Genomic DNA, 10806 nt, shown 5'->3' with positions numbered 1-10806 from the left:
AAAAGGGTTAACCCAAAAACAATCCAATAGAATAGGTGATACTAGTTAGCATGGAAGTGTTGTGTTTTCACCAAGGTTCACCTCGAAGAGTACATATTTTCATTCAACGTATCATGGACTGAAAATAACAAGTTCTTCATACAGAGGCAAGATGACAGATAACCAAGTAGTGATAGCTGCACAAGGCCTCTTATACTTTACCCACCTTGTTTCAAAAGTCATACATGGTTTCATGTGAAACTATCATATGAACGAAACAATCCAACTAACAAACAATAAAGCAAAACAGGAGCAGAAGCGAAAGTGAAAGCAAAGCGTGTAAGAAAACAAGCAGGCAAACAAACAAACAAACAAAGCATGTAAGCAAGCAAGCATGCGCGTAAACAACTGAAATCAAACACTACTCTTACTCCTACACTAATGGTGCATGGGCCTGATCATGCGAAGTGATATTTCTAATGCAGCCACCGGCACATTGGTTGACCCATGTTGGTGAAGGCTTGGTCTGCGAGCAACTCAGTTGTGAGAACCATAAAGCAATAAAGATATAACAATGAAGACAACCACACTTCATGTTTCAAAGTGCGCACATGACAGAGGTGAGTACAAGTGCATGATGAGCAGTCCATGGAATTATCATAGTGTTGTTTGACAATGCGTACAACTTTAAATCGTAAGCACACTCTTGACTGTGACATGTAAGCAAACGAAAGAAACAAGGACATCTTGCATCATACACGAGTGCTTGCAATGTGAGATTCCTCCAATGCATGAGTGATGGGATTGTGCAGTGCGAGTGGAGGAACCATGATCTGTGTGTGAGATGGATCTTCAATGCAATGATATGAATGATGAGGAGCCTTAGGTGATTGAACAATTTCCTGATCAGAAGTGAGACTAACCCCAAGGGAGCGAGGGCCTGTCATAACCATCAGCTCGGGTTGAAGTGCCTCAAAATTCTTGGGTGTTTCAACTTCATCATTAAATAGATCATCATAAACCAGTGGCTTCAAAAGATTAGCTGCGATAGAGTCATGATCGTTATAAAATATGGGAGTAAATGGATCATGATCGCCATGATCAGAAAAATCAATGATTTCCTAGGCATCCTCATGATTAGATGAATAAAAAAGAGGGGTAGATGAAAAGAAAACAAACTCATCCTCTGTGTTTCTGGAAAAGACAGATGAAAGATCAAGCAGATTTTCAATGAATAACTTATCCTCTCCATTGTTGAATGATGGACCAACATCTAGTGTGTCCTATGAGTGATCAATAATTGGTGCATCCATGGATGAAGACACACATGCAAAATCATGTATGGAAGGTTCGCCAAAGATGTTAGGAAAGAACGGAGGGGGCTCGGATGGAAGGGAGTCATCGTTCGCCAAGTGTTGATGCTCAAGCTTGCACTCATAGTCTTAATGAATGACAACACATGTTGATTGTGCAACACCAACTCCGTCAATGGCTTGTTCCTTTTTCATAACAAGTGAAGAGTTCGGAATGGAAGAAAACAAGACAACATCATCTGGAGGAACAACCGAGTGTGAAGACGGAGTTCATGGAATAGTATGCATATGACAACTCGATGGACTCACAACCAAATCTGCGCAAAAATTTAGTGAGGTGATGTTCAGAGGATGTGAAAGATGAAAAGATGTGTGAGCATGATCCTCAACATCACTTGGCAGTGGTGGAGTTGTTGGATGATGGGATGGCAGACAGTTAGTCGAGATAGTGACCACATTGAGATGAGATTGTGTAGCTCCATCACTTAATAAAGTTGAGTGAGGCTTGATTTCAAGCTTCTTCTTGAGACGAACATATTTCTTAAGGCAATACTCGAATCGGTCCCAAACATAGGAAAATTTCATCTGGCTCCTCGGAGCTTGAAACTACAAGTCATAGAAGCACTGCGAAAAATCCATAACTAATTCATGTGGAGCCTTCTGTTGTTGTAGCAGTTTTTGGTCAATATGGTCTAGATCAAAATGATAGAAATTGTCTTCAATGAGATCACAAAAGTGATCAAGTGAGTGCACGTTGTTAGCTGGTAAGTTGCACAACCATCGAAGTGGAGATTCACGAAGTGTGTATGCAAGTAGCAAGTTGGCCTATTCATCAGAACACCAATCTTCCTCATGAAGCATGGAAAGAAAGTCATGTAAGTACTTTGACCAGACCACTTCGCCTTCAGCATCATACATGTAAGTGGACAAGAGATTGAAAAACTCCCTCGTGATGGTGACATCTTCATGATTCGAAAAACTCCCTCGTGATGATGACATCTTCATGATTCGAAAAACAACGTGGAGGGAGAAGAGTGCAAGAATCCATGAAAGATATGCAAGGATCAAAACCCAATGAGAGGACACAGCTTGTCATCTGGCCCTATTTCTAGCACATAAATGTTGACGGTGCTGGACCCGCCAACATGTCAGGGGATCTCCCTAGTAAGAAGTGCTAATTAGACCTCAGACCATTTGGTGTAGAAGTCCCAGCAGTGGGTTGTATGGTAATGTCTTGACCACAATTTCGCACAAAGACAAGTAAGTTAACTCTATTGGTAGCAAGGGTCTGACAGCTGCAGTGAGCCAAGGAAGGTGCGATGCATCACAAACTCGAAAGCAAGATAACGAGCAATCCAAAGTGATGTTCAAACCAACAACACATCTACAACAAGATTCATACAATTTCATACAAAATAGTTCATACTCAAATACATAAGTTAAACAACATACATTGCTACAACAATCAGATTAGTCTAACTACAATAACAACATATGCATGAAAATGTGTTGGCTCTATTTTATTAAGTGTAAGTTCCAATGATACAATACATCCATGTAAAACTGCTAGTTCCAATAATGGAACATTATAGCCACAACCACGTGCTCCTCCAAAGAGATTTACTATATTTGCGCAGTGGAGAAGCCAAGGCTGATTACAATATTGTCCAAGCTCTCTCCAAGATAGTCTTATTGGAACCTTGGCTGACCAAAAGCCTTTACAATGAGTTATGAGGTTCTATTTATAGCAAAGGGTGGGGTGACCCTTGAAATTCCCCTTTGTGACAGTTCATCTACCCTCATGACTCTTCATCTACTCTATGACTCTTACGTCCAACTATTGACACTTGAACTTCCACTTGACATGATGTTACATTACAATGCACATGTTCTCATGTGAGACGAAATGGCTTGAGGAAACCATGCAAGACATCACTGACACTCGGCCCATTGAGGTGAGACCAACACTTTGACATGCTTTTGATGGTGAAGGTGGTGACCTAATGCCAACGTTGGTCATCCATGATGGTGTGCATGCACCCCATGGTGACATCTTTCTGAAGCGAACCCCTGCCTTTGTTGCATCCAAGTGCATTGGTGTGGCAGCTTCATCCAACTCATCTACTAGCATGTGCATGCTCTTCTTGGTGCAACCGAACAGGAAACACACTGATGCATAACATTCGTGCTGATCTTCGAGTGTGTGTTGGTGGTCATGAGAATCAACTGTCAACTACATGCTCAGCTCCAGTCGGACTTGCTTCTTGTCTTCACCTTGGTGAGTGTGTTGAATGTGTTGGATCGCATGCGTGTGCACAATGACCTGCATGTTGTTGAATCCCTGGCATGCAATCAACAACACTGCCCACCATGTCAGCTCTGTGCCAACTGCTAGGATGGATCTTTAACTTGTACGGGCACAGTTTCATCTGTGAATGTATGTTGCGCCCCCTATTGTTCATGTTCCTACTACAACTCATTCACTTGTCTGTGCAGCTGCATGTTCTTCCTTGACTTGGTGCTTCAGCACATGCAACTCCTTCTTTGTTCCATTCTCTGTCTTTGCTCGATCTTTAGGTCATGTCGTCACCTCATTGCCCAAGTCTCCAAAGTTGCTTTCATCATCAGTGGATCTGCTTTATCTTGCAACTTTGTTCTGCCTTTGTGTTTTCAACAACCTTCCTCTTGCCTTTGCTACATCCGGTATGTTGCGTTCAGTTTTTGTTCATGATGCTATTCGCTTTTATGCTGCTACCTTCATATCTTGGTGTCCTTGTCTACGAACGACTCAATGTCTTCGTGGGTAGGCAAGTCCATAGACACTTGATCGATTGCATCCCCAAGTTTTCTCTGAATGGTGTCTTCAACTCTGCTCTCTTGGAAACCATTGTACCTGTGATACTGAGAAGTAGATGAACACTTGTGATACCTGGAGACATGGAAACACTCATGGCAAGAAATATGTTAGTTGAAAACCAAAATGAACTTGAGAATTGACTTGCAACATACCTGTGTGACTGATCATGAAGGTTGTGCAATTTCGTCCAGGAGGTCTGGAGACTGATCGCCAAGATTGTGCATGGCATAGTATGGGCTTGTTGGAAGGCTGGTTGACTACTGGAACTGCACAATGCACAGTCCAGTCTGGCTGCTAATTGCTGGAATTGCACAATGCACAATCTCAGCTGGCAATGGTTGCAGGCTCAGTGACTGCATTGCACAATTTTCTAGGCTAGCAGTCACTATCCCTCAGAAATGCATAAAACAGTCCTGGATGACAGTGCCTGGGTAGAAATGTGTATTTCTAGAGAGGAAGACAGAGCCTTCCTTCCCCGGATTACGCAATGTTGTCTTAGTGAAGGCATACTCTAGGCCAAGGTTTCCCAGACTTTCTGACAAGCAACTGAACACAAATGTGAGTGCGAATGCATGGTGATACTAAGTGTAAGCATAAGTGAATGATCATGCATGAAAATGGTGAATGACAGATTCAGAAAACGAAACAGCATGCATGTGGGTCAGGCAAGCCGTCGAATCGACAATCGTTCGTGAAAAACCGTTTCATGCATGTGACAACAGTGAGATGTTGACGAAAACTAAAACGGTGCTATTACAAGCTTGAATGTATCAAAACGACAGCAAGCACTCACTGAAATCAAGGAGATAACGTTCATACGAAGTGAAACACAAAAAGCGCCAGAAATGCAACACAAGTCATGGAAAGTGGGCTTACTCGAAAACAGCTAAGTTGAGTGTGTCGACAACTCCTAGATGTGATGTGGGATGTCAGAGCTGCAAGTTTGATGTGAGGAATAAGCTCTACGGTGTTTGAGTTGATGAGTTTTGATGACATCAAGGTTGTGATATGCATGCCACAAATCTAGGGAAAGTGACACTTGGTGGGAGGTTTCTGAAATGATCCTTGCATGTAACCTCCAACTGCTAAAAATAGATCCCTGAAACAAGGGATGCCTTTGCATACTACCTTGGGAGAAGCAGCCCATGCATGCAAACTAGTTTTGCATAATCCCGAAGGGAATCGGTCAACTCAGTTGCACATGCAAGAGACTACTTGGCTGCTGGGAGAAAATGCACATTTTTGGCTTGGAGCTGGGTTGGATGCCTAGGATATTTGTGCAATTTCTGGGTAGAGCAACTCTCTGTTGCCCAGATTTGCGCAAATTCTAGGCTGAGCAGCCCTGTAAGGGAAAATTGTGCAATTTGGACAATTGTCCCTATGAGTGTTGACTGCCAGGATTGCGTAATTCTGGAGCCCAGGAGGCTTCCAGTTAGGATTGCATAATTTATGGAGACAAGGCTGGTTTACCTCTAGAATTGCACAATTTCTTATGGTAGCTTCTCAGCCTGCAGTTGGACCAAGTCTGGATGAATAGCCTGTGAGGGGAATGCATGAAGCTTTGATCGACGGGCTCTCTTTCAGCAAGAAAATCACTGGAGCTTGTGTACTTGATAAACCAAGACATGCTACTGTGAAGGTTGTTAGGGAGGCTCCAAAACGAAGCTGAGGAAAAATTTTGGAGGGTGGTTGCAGTCGCTACAACAGGGTGATAACTAGTTCTTAAGTCAATCTTTGAGAATATGGTTGCCTCTCTCACATGATCGAACAAATCATTTATTCGAGGCAATGGGTACTTGTGTTTTACTATTTACTTTTTCAACTAATGGTAATCAATACACATTATAATGGTGCCATCCTTTTTTCATTACAAAGAGTATCAGTGCCCCCCACGGTGAGACACTAGGCCTTATATACCCCTTTTTAAGCAATTCTTGTAACTTCATTTTTAATTCCAACAATTTTTTTATACTGATCCTATACGGTGCTCTAGACACTGGAGCTCCAGCTAACACTAAGTCAATTGTGAAATCTATATCTCTATGTGGGGGTAATCCCATAATTTCTTCTAGAAAGACATCTTGAAACTCCCTAATCACTTATAAACTATTCAATTTTTCTTTTTTAGTTAGTTGTTCATTAGTTTCCACCTGTACCATATACAACTGACACCCTTTCCTAGCACTTCTTTTTAGTTGTAATGTTGTGATTTTTCAGACTGACACTGGTTTTGGTTTCCCTTTAACTAACCAAAATTGTCCACCTTGATCTACACATTGGACTATTTTGCCTAGGTAGATTATAATATCACACTGCTTTTATAACCAATCCATGCCTATTAGTACATCATAAGACCCCAAAGGAAGAATATTTAAATATTTTGTTGTAGGATAACCATTTAAGTTAATAATACATTGTTTAATTTGACTGGTGACCCTTCTTTTAGCACCATTTTCCAATTGAACCGACCAAGCATCTGTAAATTTTGCAGTTTTTAAATTACACTTTTCTACAAGTTGGGGGTTGATATAACTTAAACTAGCCCCTGGATCAATTAAAATAGACACAACTTGGTTCAGTATAATACCTTTTATTTCAATCATGGTGGATTGATGCTCGACTTTCCTATCTTCCAATGTTGCGCTTATTCTAGGAATACTCCTAGCAATATCATTAATTGTTGTTGCCTCTTCAATTTTCTGAATATTCTGGATAAATTTGAGGTTATGTGGGAAATCTCTTAGTAAGTGTGGCTCACCACAACCCCAAAATTTTAATGGTTCTTGATCTTTTGTGCCACTATTCTTCTTATTGTTCAATTCTGTGGGTTTTTATCCTGTGTAGGATTGTGTTGGGGAGATACATTTCCTCAAACATTCTTCTTCCTTTGATGATCCTTACCAAAAATTTTAAGGTAAGGGGGATTCTGCGTTTTAAAAATCCCTCTTATCTTTCTTTTATCCTTGTTTTTCCATGCCTTTCCACCCTCATTTTTGTTCTTAAATGGTTGATAGAGAAACCTATCCTTCCTTATGGTTTCATCCATGGTTTAGGTTATCAAACTCAATTCTCTCTTTTTAGAAGGTAGGTAAACAATTTAAGACATGTTTTATTTTGATATTTTCCTCCTTAAGATAAGGTACATAGTGCAACGAATTGGTGAACGTTGCCATGAATTCATTAATGGATAGTTTCCCCATATTTAATTCATGGAATTCCTTGGCACGATCATCATAATAGCACTCACTAAGGTAACAAGGCTTAAATTGTTGATGAAATTCCTCCTAGGATACTGTGTTTTCTTCTAACTGATATACACTTTTTACCTCCTCCCACGACAAGGTAGCATTACGTTGCAACTGATAAATTACCAAACGGGCCTTCAAATTACTTTCATATTCATACACTTGAAAGTATTTAATCATATTTAACAACCAAGCCTCTGCATCTTCCTCTTTCTCCCCATCAAAAGTATGGGGATTTATCTTCTGGAACTCACCATGTAACTTGACCTTCTTCGTTCCTTTCTGTTCCTTTGGGGATATCCGATCTGACTCCCCCCTACTTTCTAATTTTTTCAGATTTTGTTTCACCCTTTTTCCTCTTCTGTCCTTCCAGATCAATGTTTCTATGGCTGGATTTTTCTATCCATTCTTTGATCATCCTCTCCTTCTACACAGTGTCCCTCAATAATTGTTCATTATTGCTCCGCAGTTGTACTATTTCCTGTTGTAGACTCTTCACTATATCAATAAACTAAGAGGGGAGTGAAGTGTGACCTTCCCCCAATAAAATATACAAATCCTTGCCCCCCATGTTCATTTGAGGAGAGATTTCTATCATTCTACTGTAGTTCAGTCCACCTAAGTACCTTATGAAACATACAATCATAATGAGAAACTTAAATGATTTATTATTTTTATTTTTTTTCCTTTACCTAGGATGGTGCCTCGAAGGCCCAATGTAGTAACTGGAGGCTCTGGTACTATCTGTCACATACCTCATTTAGTACATTAAAGAATTTTTAAAATTCACATCACAAGCACTAAGTGATTTTTTTTATACAATGATAGAGTAATTCTCATATCTACTCTCTTTTGGAGTACAAGTGAAATACTTCTAGATTTTCTAGTCACAATGCCATCATAACTCATAATTTTTCAAGCTACATTAAGGTAAATATTCATACTACCATCTTAACTATTCATATCATACATTTATGTTAAAGTGAGCTTAGAACTTCATTTACATTAAGGAACATCTTGGTCCCTTTTACACCCCTCATATTCGATGGTTGTCACCATAGTTATTGTACCTATTAACCCTATGTTTACAATCTAATGGTGACTTGTACCATCTAGTCAATTAAGTTCATGATAATAAAGAGATAATGCATGTCCCCGTGGCACTTACCACCTCCCATCTTGGTTAACATTGATCTCCACCTCAGTTATTATCACATGGTCTTCATGTTCCCTATCATGTCTGATTCTCGAGGGCGAAAAATGAAATCAACGATTTATATCTCTTAACTTGAGATCGATGATTCTCCTTGGATTGAATAGATTTCCTAACCCTAACTCCTTGCATCAACTTTTCGATTTGGGTTCATTTTCTTGTTTTCCTATTAGTGGTCGCAAAGGGAAATACTTTCCTTTCTTCCTACATTTTCGTGGTGGTTTTGGCTCTCTCTGTCTATTTCTCTAGTGCCTTGCTCAATGCCCTTGTCCTCTCAGGTAAATTCCCCTCTTTCAACATTCTCCCTCTCGCTTTCCCATATCAATTTACTGCATTACGTATAAGTGTTTATGGTTGGTTTATGGTTTCTCTGTGTCACAGGTTACTCTTGGATACGGTAATCATTATTCCTCTTGGCATTAAAGTGCTTTCAATATTAACAGGTATAACCCTACTACATATTTTGGGCATGGATCGAACCCTTGTTTTTCTCTTTAGTGTTGGCCATGGCGCAAAGATGTTTTCTCAACTCGCTCAGTGGTGGCTTGAACCTAGTATGCAAGTGGCTCCCCTTTTTACCCTCTGTCTGCTTAGAAGAAGCATGTCAGCAGGGAAGGGTTTAGCCAACTATTACCCAGTAATGATATGTTACCCTTCTCATTATTAATAATCCATGCATTTAATTTATGTCTGGATAACCAGTGCTTGTTAGATTTGTGAAATAGGATTTCCTGTCCAAGTTCTAATTTATGGTTTCTATTCACATGTAATTTGTCAAGCACCCAGTTTGGCAATGGCTTTAATATAGGTAATCTCTTTCTCTTAGCACATTTCTTATCTTTTTGGGTTCATTTCTTTCCTAAATCTTACTGTAGTCTATGTCCTAAGTCCTTGTTTACTTCATTCAATTACATGTATTTATCTATGGTACATTTTCCCTTTATTATGGTTATAGTTGGAATTTGGAACAACGTTTTCTAACCAGCCCTCCATGCTATCACAGGTGGGTACCTTTTGCATTGCTTGTTGGGTATTTATGGATGTCTGGATGTACCATTATGCTAGATCTTGTTCACTCTATAACTCTACCTTTGGCTGGGGAAACTACCCCTTTGAGCCTCCATAATCTTACCTGGGTGACGCTTTGTCATTAGAGGTGTTGTATTTATTTATGGTTCAAAAACTGAACTACGACACAAAGATATTATAACAAGTTTAAGAGGGGTGAAAGTTTCAAAACCCTCACTGTAACTTGTATGCCCTTGACTTATTATATTTTATTTTGTAATTTTTGATTAAATTGTGAATACATTATTTCTCTTCCTCTCATTTTTAATTACATGAAAAACTACATATTTTGGATTTTATCTCTCCTTTTGGAATTTACAAATCAGTGTGGTTTTTGCTCGGTATCTCGTTATGGAATCGTCAGATTGCTATAGGTTATTCCCACAACTTAAGATTATATTTTTTACATTTCTTTTCTCATGGTTCTAGTTACACAAATTGTTCAATGTTATATGAGGGGTCTGAAGTCATTTCCCTTGTTTTGGGTTCCTTCATTATCTAATAGTTAACCAACATACACTTTCCTGCACACACACACAAATATATATATAGCTACAATTTTTTTGTTTATTGTCATTACCATGAAAGATTAATGAAGAAGTTCATGTTTTTTATTAATGTTCTTGGTTTCTCGTAGTCTTTTGTGGTTAAGCGTATACACATATCGCCCAGATTTTTCCCCTTTGTTGTCTCCATATACATGTATCTATGTTATTATTGAAGTTATCGTTTCCAAGAAAGGAACTGTAGTTATACTCATATGTATGTATTTCTTAGATTATTAAATTCTACTATATTCATATGAATCTACCCAGTTTAATGGCTTTTGGTCCCCTTACGGTTTTGAGTTATTAATTAGTTTATGTTTACTATTGCATGATATTTACATTTGTTAACATACTAGAAGCTTGCATAGAACACAGTATTCTTGACTGACCAACTTCATTTAGAAATTTAGAATTAGAGTCTTCCTGATCTTCTCAGGATCTCGAAATCGTTTTAATTTGTATTTTTTGTTTCCTCAAAAGAATTGCAATAATGCTAGAAAATTATTACATGGGTTCTTTGGTTTAATAATTAATGAGAAGCTATTGTTCCCGAGTTAAAGGGTGATTTATAAATTAATGTCTG

The 10806-nt window shown here is 39.1% G+C and overlaps 1 long non-coding RNA gene across 1 annotated transcript; it reads left to right on the top strand.

Moving 5' to 3' along the window:
• Positions 1 to 8767: 8767 nt before the first annotated feature.
• LOC149175577 (uncharacterized) lies at positions 8768 to 9909 on the top strand. Its single transcript, XR_016258569.1, has 3 exons — positions 8768 to 8885; positions 8989 to 9415; positions 9611 to 9909. It is a non-coding gene; the product is annotated as an uncharacterized LOC149175577 (long non-coding RNA).
• Positions 9910 to 10806: the final 897 nt, after the last annotated feature.

This window comes from Pinus tabuliformis, chromosome 4_1, assembly GCF_031772625.1.
Source record: "Pinus tabuliformis cultivar Carrire ecotype Pingquan chromosome 4_1, CPIR1, whole genome shotgun sequence".
Lineage (NCBI taxonomy): Eukaryota > Viridiplantae > Streptophyta > Pinopsida > Pinales > Pinaceae > Pinus > Pinus tabuliformis.
The sequence above is the reverse complement of the archived record's forward strand: the minus strand, read 5'-3'. Positions and strand labels throughout refer to the sequence as shown.